Source organism: Panulirus ornatus, chromosome 2 (assembly GCF_036320965.1).
Source record: "Panulirus ornatus isolate Po-2019 chromosome 2, ASM3632096v1, whole genome shotgun sequence".
NCBI lineage: Eukaryota > Metazoa > Arthropoda > Malacostraca > Decapoda > Palinuridae > Panulirus > Panulirus ornatus.
The window spans coordinates 55,854,468-55,867,323 of record NC_092225.1 but is presented as its reverse complement, the minus strand read 5'-3'; positions in this window follow the sequence as shown (position 1 = coordinate 55,867,323).

The window sequence follows — 12,856 nt, the reverse complement described above, 5'->3', positions numbered from 1 at the left end:
TAATTATATTAATATGCTAATTACTCGACTAATTACACGAATCTAATGGTTATAACCATAGATTGTCATTCCAACAAACTTACAAGGATCTATGCTGAAATTTTCAGAAAATCTATTTTTTCAAAAAAATCCAAGAAAAAATCCTAGGCTATAGCCGCTTTGTAATATTTTGCTCAGATTTTCAAGTTCTTCAGCTTTTTTTTTAATGAAACTCAGGGTATATGTGGTATTCTATATGGTGATTAAGGATATCGAGTCAAAAGACTGCATTTCGTAAAATTGAGCGCTTAACCACATATTTAATATAATTATAATTAATTATATTAATATGCTAATTACTCGACTAATTACACGAATCTTAAGGTTATAACCAAAGACTGTCATTCAACACACGTACAAGGATCTATGCTGAAATTTTCAGGAAAATCTATTTTTTCAAAAAAAATCAAGAAAAATCCTAGGGTAATATTTTGCTCAGATTTTCAAGTTCTTCAGATTTTAATGAAACTCAGGGTATATGTGGTATTCTATATGGTGATTAAGGATATCGAGTCAAAAGACTGCATTTCGTAAAATTGAGCGCTTAACCACATATTTAATATTAATTATAATTAATTATATTAATATGCTAATTACTCGACTAATTACACGAATCTTAAGGTTATAACCAAAGATTGTCATTCAACACACGTACAAGGATCTATGCTGAAATTTTCAGGAAAATCTATATTTTCAAAAAAATCAAGAAAAATCATAAGGTAATATTTTGCTCAGATTTTCAAGTTCTTCAGATTTTAATGAAACTCAGGGTATATGTGGTATTCTATATGGTGAGTAAGGATATCGAGACAAAAGACTGCATTTCGTAAAATTGAGCGCTTAACCACATATTTGATAATTATAATTAATTATATTAAAATTCTAATTAATCGACTAATTACACGAATCTTAAGGTTATAACCAAAGATTGTCATTCAACACACGTACAAGGATCTATGCTGAAATAATCAGGAAATTCTATTTATTCAAAAAAATCAAGAAAAATCCTAGACTATAGCCTAGGGTAATATTTTGCTCAGATTTTCAAGTTCTACAGATTTTAATGAAACTCAGGGTATATGTGGTATTCTATATGGTGAGTAAGGATATCGAGTCAAAAGACTGCATTTCGTAAAATTGAGCGCTTAACCACATATTTAATATTAATTATAATTAATTATATTAATATGCTAATTACTCGACTAATTACACGAATCTTAAGGTTATAACCAAAGATTGTCATTCAACACACGTACAAGGATCTATGCTGAAATTTTCAGGAAAATCTATTTTTTCAAAAAAATCAAGAAAAATCCTAGGATATAGTCTTGGGTAATATTTTGCTCAGATTTTAAAGTTCTTCAGATTTTAATGAAACTCAGGGTATATGTGGTATTCTATATGGTGATTAAGGATATCGAGTCAAAAGACTGCATTTCGTAAAATTGAGCGCTTAACCACATATTTAATATTAATTATAATTAATTATATCAATATACTAATTACTCGACTAATTACACGAATCTTAAGGTTATAACCAAAGATTGTCATTCAACACACGTACAAGGATCTATGCTGAAATTTTCAGGAAAATCTATTTTTTCAAAAAAATCAAGAAAAATCCTAGGCTATAGCTTGGGTAATATTTTGCTCAGATTTTCAAGTTCTTCAGATTTTAATGAAACTCAGGGTATATGTGGTATTCTATATGGTGATTAAGGATATCGAGTCAAAAGACTGCATTTCGTAAAATTGAGCGCTTAACCACATATTAATATTAATTATAATTAATTATATTAATATGCTAATTACTCGACTAATTACACGAATCTTAAGGTTATAACCAAAGATTGTCATTCAACACACGTACAAGGATCTATGCTGAAATTTTCAGGAAAATCTATTTTTTCAAAAAAATCAAGAAAAATCCTAGGCTATAGCCTTGGGTAATATTTTGCTCAGATTTTCAAGTTCTTCAGATTTTAATGAAACTCAGGGTATATGTGGTATTCTATATGGTGATTAAGGATATCGAGTCAAAAGACTGCATTTCGTAAAATTGAGCGCTTAACCACATATTCAATATTAATTATAATTAATTATATTAATATGCTAATTACTCGACTAATTACACGAATCTTAAGGTTATAACCAAAGATTGTCATTCAACACACGTACAAGGATCTATGCTGAAATTTTCAGGAAAATCTATTTTTTCAAAAAAATCAAGAAAAATCCTAGGGTAATATTTTGCTCAGATTTTCAAGTTCTTCAGATTTTAATGAAACTCAGGGTATATGTGGTATTCTATATGGTGATTAAGGATATCGAGTCAAAAGACTGCATTTCGTAAAATTGAGCGCTTAACCACATATTTAATATTAATTATAATTAATTATATTAATATGCTAATTACTCGACTAATTACACGAATCTTAAGGTTATAACCAAAGATTGTCATTCAACACACGTACAAGGATCTATGCTGAAATTTTCAGGAAAATCTATTTTTTCAAAAAATCAAGAAAAATCCTAGGCTATAGCCTAGGGTAATATTTTGCTCAGATTTTCAAGTTCTTCAGATTTTAATGAAACTCAGGGTATATGTGGTATTCTATATGGTGATTAAGGATATCGAGTCAAAAGACTGCATTTCGTAAAATTGAGCGCTTAACCACATATTTAATATTAATTATAATTAATTATATTAATATTCTAATTACTCGACTAATTACACGAATCTTAAGGTTATAACCAAAGATTGTCATTCAACACACGTACAAGGATCTATGCTGAAATTTTCAGGAAAATCTATTTTTTCAAAAAAATCAAGAAAAATCCTAGACTATAGCCTAGGGTAATATTTTGCTCAGATTTTCAAGTTCTTCAGATTTTAATGAAACTCAGGGTATATGTGGTATTCTATATGGTGATTAAGGATATCGAGTCAAAAGACTGCATTTCGTAAAATTGAGCGCTTAACCACATATTTAATATTAATTATAATTAATTATATTAATATTCTAATTACTCGACTAATTACACGAATCTTAAGGTTATAACCAAAGATTGTCATTCAACACACGTACAAGGATCTATGCTGAAATTTTCAGGAAAATCTATTTTTTCAAAAAAATCAAGAAAAATCCTAGGCTATAGCCTAGGGTAATATTTTGCTCAGATTTTCAAGTTCTTCAGATTTTAATGAAACTCAGGGTATATGTGGTATTCTATATGGTGATTAAGGATATCGAGTCAAAAGACTGCATTTCGTAAAATTGAGCGCTTAACCACATATTTAATATTAATTATAATTAATTATATTAATATGCTAATTACTCGACTAATTACACGAATCTTAAGGTTATAACCAAAGATTGTCATTCAACACACGTACAAGGATCTATGCTGAAATTTTCAGGAAAATCTATTTTTTCAAAAAAATCAAGAAAAATCCTAGGCTATAGCCTAGGGTAATATTTTGCTCAGATTTTCAAGTTCTTCAGATTTTAATGAAACTCAGGGTATATGTGGTATTCTATATGGTGATTAAGGATATCGAGTCAAAAGACTGCATTTCGTAAAATTGAGCGCTTAACCACATATTTAATATTAATTATAATTAATTATATTAATATTCTAATTACTCGACTAATTACACGAATCTTAAGGTTATAACCAAAGATTGTCATTCAACACACGTACAAGGATCTATGCTGAAATTTTCAGGAAAATCTATTTTTTCAAAAAAATCAAGAAAAATCCTAGGCTATAGCCTAGGGTAATATTTTGCTCAGATTTTCAAGTTCTTCAGATTTTAATGAAACTCAGGGTATATGTGGTATTCTATATGGTGATTAAGGATATCGAGTCAAAAGACTGCATTTCGTAAAATTGAGCGCTTAACCACATATTTAATATTAATTATAATTAATTATATTAATATGCTAATTACTCGACTAATTACACGAATCTTAAGGTTATAACCAAAGATTGTCATTCAACACACGTACAAGGATCTATGCTGAAATTTTCAGGAAAATCTATTTTTTCAAAAAAATCAAAATATTTTGCTCAGATTTTCAAGTTCTTCAGATTTTAATGAAACTCAGGGTATATGTGGTATTCTATATGGTGATTAAGGATATCGAGTCAAAAGACTGCATTTCGTAAAATTGAGCGCTTAACCACATATTTAATATTAATTATAATTAATTATATTAATATGCTAATTACTCGACTAATTACACGAATCTTAAGGTCATAACCAAAGATTGTCATCTGACACACTTACAAGGATCTATGCTGAAATTTTCAGGAAAATCTATTTTTTCAAAAAAATCAAGAAAAATCCTAGGCTATAGCCGCCTTGCGTAATATTTTGCTCATATTTTCAAGTTCTTCAGATTTTAATGAAATTCAGGGTATATGTGGTATTCTATATGGTGATTAAGGATATCGAGTCAAAAGACTGCATTTCGTAAAATTGAGCGCTTAACCACATATCTAATATTAATTGTAAATAATTATATTAATATGCTAATTACTCGACTAATTACACGAATCTTAAGGTTATAACAATATATTGTCATTCAACACACGTACAAGGATCTATGGTGAAATTTTCAGGAAAATCTATTTTTTCAAAAAATCAAGAAAAATCCTAGGCTTGGGTAATATTTTCCTCAGATTTTCAAGTTCTTCAGATTTTAATGAAACTCAGGGTATATGTGGTATTCTATATGGTGATTAAGGATATCGAGTCAAAAGACTGCATTTCGTAAAATTGAGCGCTTAACCACATATTAATATTAATTATAATTAATTATATTAATATGCTAATTACTCGACTAATTACACGAATCTTAAGGTTATAACCAAAGATTGTCATTCAACACACGTACAAGGATCTATGCTGAAATTTTCAGGAAAATCTATTTTTTCAAAAAAATCAAGAAAAATCCTAGGCTATAGCCTTGGGTAATATTTTGCTCAGATTTTCAAGTTCTTCAGATTTTAATGAAACTCAGGGTATATGTGGTATTCTATATGGTGATTAAGGATATCGAGTCAAAAGACTGCATTTCGTAAAATTGAGCGCTTAACCACATATTTAATATTAATTATAATTAATTATATTAATATGCTAATTACTCGACTAATTACACGAATCTTAAGGTTATAACCAAAGATTGTCATTCAACACACGTACAAGGATCTATGCTGAAATTTTCAGGAAAATCTATTTTTTCAAAAAAATCAAGAAAAATCCTAGGCTATAGCCTTGGGTAATATTTTGCTCAGATTTTCAAGTTCTTCAGATTTTAATGAAACTCAGGGTATATGTGGTATTCTATATGGTGATTAAGGATATCGAGTCAAAAGACTGCATTTCGTAAAATTGAGCGCTTAACCACATATTTAATATTAATTATAATTAATTATATTAATATGCTAATTACTCGACTAATTACACGAATCTTAAGGTTATAACCAAAGATTGTCATTCAACACACGTACAAGGATCTATGCTGAAATTTTCAGGAAAATCTATTTTTTCAAAAAAATCAAGAAAAATCCTAGGCTATAGCCTTGGGTAATATTTTGCTCAGATTTTCAAGTTCTTCAGATTTTAATGAAACTCAGGGTATATGTGGTATTCTATATGGTGATTAAGGATATCGAGTCAAAAGACTGCATTTCGTAAAATTGAGCGCTTAACCACATATTTAATATTAATTATAATTAATTATATTAAAATTCTAATTACTCGACTAATTACACGAATCTTAAGGTTATAACCAAAGATTGTCATTCAGCACACGTACAAGGATCTATGCTGAAAGTTTCAGGAAAATCTATTTTTTCAAAAAAATCAAGAAAAATCCTAGGCTATAGCCTAGGGTAATATTTTGCTCAGATTTTCAAGTTCTACAGATTTTAATGAAACTCAGGGTATATATGGTATTCTACATGGTGATTAAAGATATCGAGTCAAAAGACTGCATTTCGTAAAATTGAGCGCTTAACCACATATTCAATATTAATTATAATTAAATATATTAATATGCCAATTACTCTACTAATTACACGAGTCTTAAGGTTATAACCAAAGATTGTCATTCAACACACGTACAAGGATCTATGCTGAAATTTTCAGGAAAATCTATTTTTTCAAAAACATCAAGAAAAATCCTAGGCAATATTTTGAATTTGGGTAATATTTGGCTCAGATTTTCAAGTTCTTCAGATTTTAATGAAACTCAGGGTATATGTGGTATTCTATATGGTGATTAAGGATATCGAGTCAAAAGACTGCATTTCGTAAAATTGAGCGCTTAACCACATATTTAATATTAATTATAATTAATTATATTAATATTCTAATTACTCGACTAATTACACGAATCTTAAGGTTATAACCAAAGATTGTCATTCAACACACGTACAAGGATCTATGCTGAAATTTTCAGGAAAATCTATTTTTTCAAAAAAATCAAGAAAAATCCTAGGCTATAGCCTTGGGTAATATTTTGCTCAGATTTTCAAGTTCTTCAGATTTTAATGAAACTCAGGGTATATGTGGTATTCTATATGGTGATTAAGGATATCGAGTCAAAAGACTGCATTTCGTAAAATTGAGCGCTTAACCACATATTTAATATTAATTATAATTAATTATATCAATATTCTAATTACTCGACTAATTACACGAATCTTAAGGTTATAACCAAAGATTGTCATTCAACACACGTACAAGGATCTATGCTGAAATAATCAGGAAAATCTATTTATTCAAAAAAATCAAGAAAAATCCTAGACTATAGCCTAGGGTAATATTTTCCTCATATTTTCAAGTTCTTCAGATTTTAATGAAATTCAGGGTATATGTGGTATTCTATATGGTGATTAAGGATATCGAGTGAAAAGACTGCATTTCGTAAAATTGAGCGCTTAACCACATATCTAATATTAATTGTAAATAATTATATTAATATGCTAATTACTCGACTAATTACACGAATCTTAAGGTTATAACAATATATTGTCATTCAACACACGTACAAGGATCTATGGTGAAATTTTGAGGAAAATCTATTTTTTCAAAAAATCAAGAAAAATCCTAGGCTTGGGTAATATTTTCCTCAGATTTTCAAGTTCTTCAGATTTTAATGAAACTCAGGGTATATGTGGTACTCTATATGGTGATTAAGGATATCGAATCAAAAGACTGCATTTCGTAAAATTGAGCGCTTAACCAGATATTTAATATTAATTATAATTAATTATATTAATATGCTAATTACTCGACTAATTACACGAATCTTAAGGTTATAACCAAAGATTGTCATTCAACACACGTACAAGGATCTATGGTGAAATTTTCAGGAAAATCTATTTTTTCAAAAAAATCAAGAAAAATCCTAGGCTATGTAGCCGCCTTGGGAAATATTTTGCTCAGATTTTCAAGTTCTTCAGATTTTAGTGAAACTCAGGGTATATGTGGTATTCTATATGATGATTAAGGATATCGAGTCAAAAGACTAAATTTCGTAAAATTTAGCGCTTAACCACATATTTAATATTAATTATAATTAATTATATTAATATGCTAATTACTCGACTAATTACACGAATCTTAAAGTTATAACCAAAGATTGTCATTCAACACACGTACAAGGATCTATGCTGAAATTTTCAGGAAAATCTATTTTTTCAAAAAAATCAAGAAAAATCCTAGGCTATAGCCTTGGGTAATATTTTGCTCAGATTTTCAAGTTCTTCAGATTTTAATGAAACTCAGGGTATATATGGTATTCTACATGGTGATTAAGGATATCGAGTCAAAAGACTGCATTTCGTAAAATTGAGCGCTTAACCACATATTTAATATTAATTATAATTAATTATATTAATATGCTAATTACTCGACTAATTACACGAATCTTAAGGTTATAACCAAAGATTGTCATTCAACACACGTACAAGGATCTATGCTGAAATTTTCAGGAAAATCTATTTTTTCAAAAAATCAAGAAAAATCCTAGGCAATATTTTGAATTTGGGTAATATTTTGCTCAGATTTTCAAGTTCTTCAGATTTTAATGAAACTCAGGGTATATGTGGTATTCTATATGGTGATTAAGGATATCGAGTAAAAAGACTGCATTTCGTAAAATTGAGCGCTTAACCACATATTTAATATTAATCATAATTAATTATATCATTATACTAATTACTCGAGTAATTACACGAATGTTAAGGTTATAACCAAAGATTGTCATTCACCACACGTACAAGGATCTATGCTGAAATTTTCAGGAAAATCTATTTTTTCAAAAACATCAAGAAAAATCCTAGGGTAATATTTTGCTCAGATTTTCAAGTTCTTCAGATTTTAATGAAACTCAGGGTATATGTGGTATTCTATATGGTGAGTAAGGATATCGAGTCAAAAGACTGCATTTCGTAAAATTGAGCGCTTAACCACATATTTAATATTAATTATAATTAATTATATTAAAATTCTAATTACTCGACTAATTACACGAATCTTAAGGTTATAACCAAAGATTGTCATTCAACACACGTACAAGGATCTATGCTGAAATAATCAGGAAAATCTATTTATTCAAAAAAATCAAGAAAAATCCTAGACTATAGCCTAGGGTAATATTTTGCTCAGATTTTCAAGTTCTACAGATTTTAATGAAACTCACGGTATATGTGGTATTCTATATGGTGAGTAAGGATATCGAGTCAAAAGACTGCATTTCGTAAAATTGAGCGCTTAACCACATATTTAATATTAGTTATAATTAATTATATTAAAATTCTAATTAATCGACTAATTACACGAATCTTAAGGTTATAACGAAAGATTGTCATTCAACACACGTACAAGGATCTATGCTGAAATTTTCAGGAAAATCTATTTTTTCAAAAAAATCAAGAAAAATCCTAGGCTATATAGCCGCCTTGGGTAATATTTTGCTCAGAATTTCAAGTTCTTCAGATTTTAATGAAACTCAGGGTATATGTGGTATTCTATATGGTGATTAAGGATATCGAATCAAAAGACTGCATTTCGTAAAATTGAGCGCTTAACCACATACTTAATATTAATTATAATTAATTATATTAATATGCTAATTACTCGACTAATTACACGAATCTTAAGGTTATAACCAAAGATTGTCATTTGACACACGTACAAGGATCTATGCTGAAATTTTCAGGAAAATCTATTTTTTCCAAAAAATCAAGAAAAATTTTGCTCAGATTTTCGAGTTCTTCAGATTTTAATGAAATTCAGGGTATATGTGGTATTCTATATGGTGATTAAGGATATCGAGTCAAAAGACTGCATTTCGTAAAATTGAGCGCTTAACCACATATCTAATATTAATTATAAATAATTATATTAATATGCTAATTACTCGACTAATTACACGAATCTTAAGGTTATAACCAAAGATTGTCATTCAACACACGTACAAGGATCTATGCTGAAATTTTCAGGAAAATCTATTTTTTCAAAAAAATCAAGAAAAATCCTAGACTATAGCCTAGGGTAATATTTTGCTCAGATTTTCAAGTTCTACAGATTTTAATGAAACTCAGGGTATATGTGGTATTCTATATGGTGATTAAGGATATCGAGTCAAAAGACTGCATTTCGTAAAATTGAGTGCTTAACCACATATTTGATATTAATTGTAATTAATTATATTAAAATTCTAATTACTCGACTAATTACACGAATCTTAAGGTTAAAACCAAAGATTGTCATTCAACACACGTACAAGGATCTATGCTGAAATTTTCAGGAAAATCTATTTTTTCAAAAAAATCAAGAAAAATCCTAGACTATAGCCTAGGGTAATATTTTGCTCAGATTTTCAAGTTCTACAGATTTTAATGAAACTCAGGGTATATGTGGTATTCTATATGGTGAGTAAGGATATCGAGTCAAAAGACTGCATTTCGTAAAATTGAGCGCTTAACCACATATTTAATATTAATTATAATTAATTATTTTACAATTCTAATTACTCGACTAATTACACGAATCTTAAGGTTATAACCAAAGATTGTCATTCAACACACGTACAAGGATCTATGCTGAAATTTTCAAGAAAATCTATTTTTCAAAAAAATCAAGAAAAATCCTAGACTATTGAGAACAGTATGTGGTAAGGTGGTTGGATCAAGTAGGTAATGAAAGGCTAAGAGAGATGTGTGGTAACAGAAAACATTGGTTGAGAGAGCAGACAAGGGTGTGTTGAAATGGTTTGGGCATATGGAGAGAATGAGTGAGGAAAAGTTGACATCAAGAATTTGTGTCAGAAACGGAGGGAAAAGGAAAAGCGGGAGACCAAATTGGAGGCAGAAGGATGGAGTGGGTTACATTTTGTGCGATCAGGGACTTAACATGCTGGAGGGTGAAAGGTGTGTATGGGAGGACAGAGTGAATTGGAATGATGTAGTATACGGGGGTCAACATGCTGTTAATGGACTGAACCAGAGCATGAGAAGCGTTTGGGGTAAACCATGGAAAGGTCTGTGGGGTCTGGCAGTGGATAGAGCTGTGGTTTTGGTGCATTACACAGCAGGAGAATGGATTTCAGTGGATGTGGCCTTTCTTCATCTGCTCCTGGGACTACCTCATTGACTAAGGAAATGGGGATTAAGTATATGAAAAAAAAAATTACATATATAGAGCTGATAGAGATGCTCTGTGGAAGGTATTAAGAGTATATGGTGTGGGAGGCAAGTTGCTAGAAGCAGTGAAAAGTTTTTATCAAGGATGTAAGGCATGTGTATGAGTAGGAAGAGAGGAAAGTGATTGGTTCTCAGTGAATGTCAGTTTCCGGCAGGGGTGTGTGACGTCTCCATGGTTATTTAATTTGTTTATGGATGGGGTTGTTAGGGAGGTGAATGCAAGAGTTTTGGAGAGAGGGGCAAGTATGCAGTCTGTTGTGGACGAGAGGGCTTGGGAAGTGAGTCAGTTGTTGTTCACTGATGATACAGCACTGTAGGTTGATTTGGATGAGAAACTGCAGAAGCTGGTGACTGAGTTTGGTAAAGAGTGTGAAAGAAGAAAGCTGAGAGTAAATGTGAATAAGAGCAAGGTTATTAGGTACAGTAGGGTTGAGGGTCAAGTCAATTGGGAGGTAAGTTTGAATGAAGAAAAACTGGAGGAAGTAGTGTTTTACATACCTGGGAGTAGATTTGGCATAGGATGGAAGCAGAAGAGAGTCACAGGGTGGGGGAGGGGACGAAAGTTTTGGGAGCGTTGAAAAATGTGTGGAAGGCGAGAACATTATCTCGGAAAGCATAAATGAGTATGTATGAAGGAATAGTGGTGCCAACAATGTTATATGGTAGTGAGGCGTGGGATATAGATAGGGTTGTGCGGAGGAAGGTAGATGTGTTGAAAATGAGATGTTTGAGAACAATATGTGGTGTGAGGTGGTTTGATTAAGTAATGAAAGGATAAGAGAGATGTGTGGTAATAAAAAAAAAGTGTGGTTGGTTGAGAGAGCAGAAGAGGGTGTAATAAAATGGTTTGGTCACATGGAGAGAATGAGTGAGGAAAGATTGACAAAGAGGATATATGCATCAGAGGTGGAGGGAACAAGGAGAAGTGGGAGACCAAATTGGAGGTGGAAGGATGGAGTGAAAAAGACTTTGAGCAATTGGGGCCTGAACAAACAGGAGGGTGAAAGGTGTGCAAGGAATAGAGTATATTGGAATGATGTGGTACACCATGGTCGATGTGCTGTCAATGGATTGAACCAGGGCATGTGAAGCGTCTGGGGTAAACCGTAGAAAGTTTTGTGGGGCCTGGATGTGGAAAGGGAGCTGTGGTTTCAGCGCATTAAACATGACAGCTAAAGTCTGAGTGTGGACGAATGTGGCCTTGTGTCTTTCCCTAGCGCTACCTCACGCGCACATGGGGGGAGGGGTGTGCCATTTCATGTGTGGCAGGGTGGCGATGGGAATGGATGAAGGCAGCATGTATGAATATGTACATGTGCATACATGTATATGTCTGTGTATGTATATCTATGTATACGTTGAAATGTATAGGTATGTATATGTGCGTGTGTGGGCGTTTATGTATATACATGTGTATGTGGGTGGTTGGGCCATTCTTTCGTCTGCTTCCCTGCGCTACCTCACTAACGCGGAAGAGAGCAGCAAAGTATAATAAATAGAATAAATATATATATATATAAATATAAGGGGAGTAGGGGATGGAATGGTATGTATTTAGAGAAGCAGTGATGGCTTGCATAAAAGATGCTTGTGGCATGAGAAGCGTGGGAGGTGGGCAGATTAGAAAGGGTGGTGAGTGGTGAGATGAAGAAGTAAGATTATTAGTGAAGGAGAAGAGGAGGCATTTGGACGATTTTTGTAGGGGAATAGTACAAATGACAGGGAGATGTATAAAAGAAAGTCAGGAGGTCAAGAAAAAGGTGCAAGATGTGAAAAAGAGGACAAATGAGAGCTGGGGTGAGAGAGTATCATTAAATTTTAGGGAGAATAAAATGATGTTTTGGAAGGAGGTAAATAAAAAGCATAAAACAAGAGAACAAATGGGAACATTTATTAAAAAAGGGGGTGACTGTTGGTGAGGATATTCAATGTATTTATGGCTCATGGTGAAGTGCCTGAGGATTGGCGGAATGCATGCATAGTGCCATTGTACAAAGGCAAAGGGGATAAAGGTGAGTGTTCAAATTACAGAGGTATAAGTTTGTTGAGTATTCTTGGGAAATTATATGGGAGGGTAATGATCGAGAGAGTC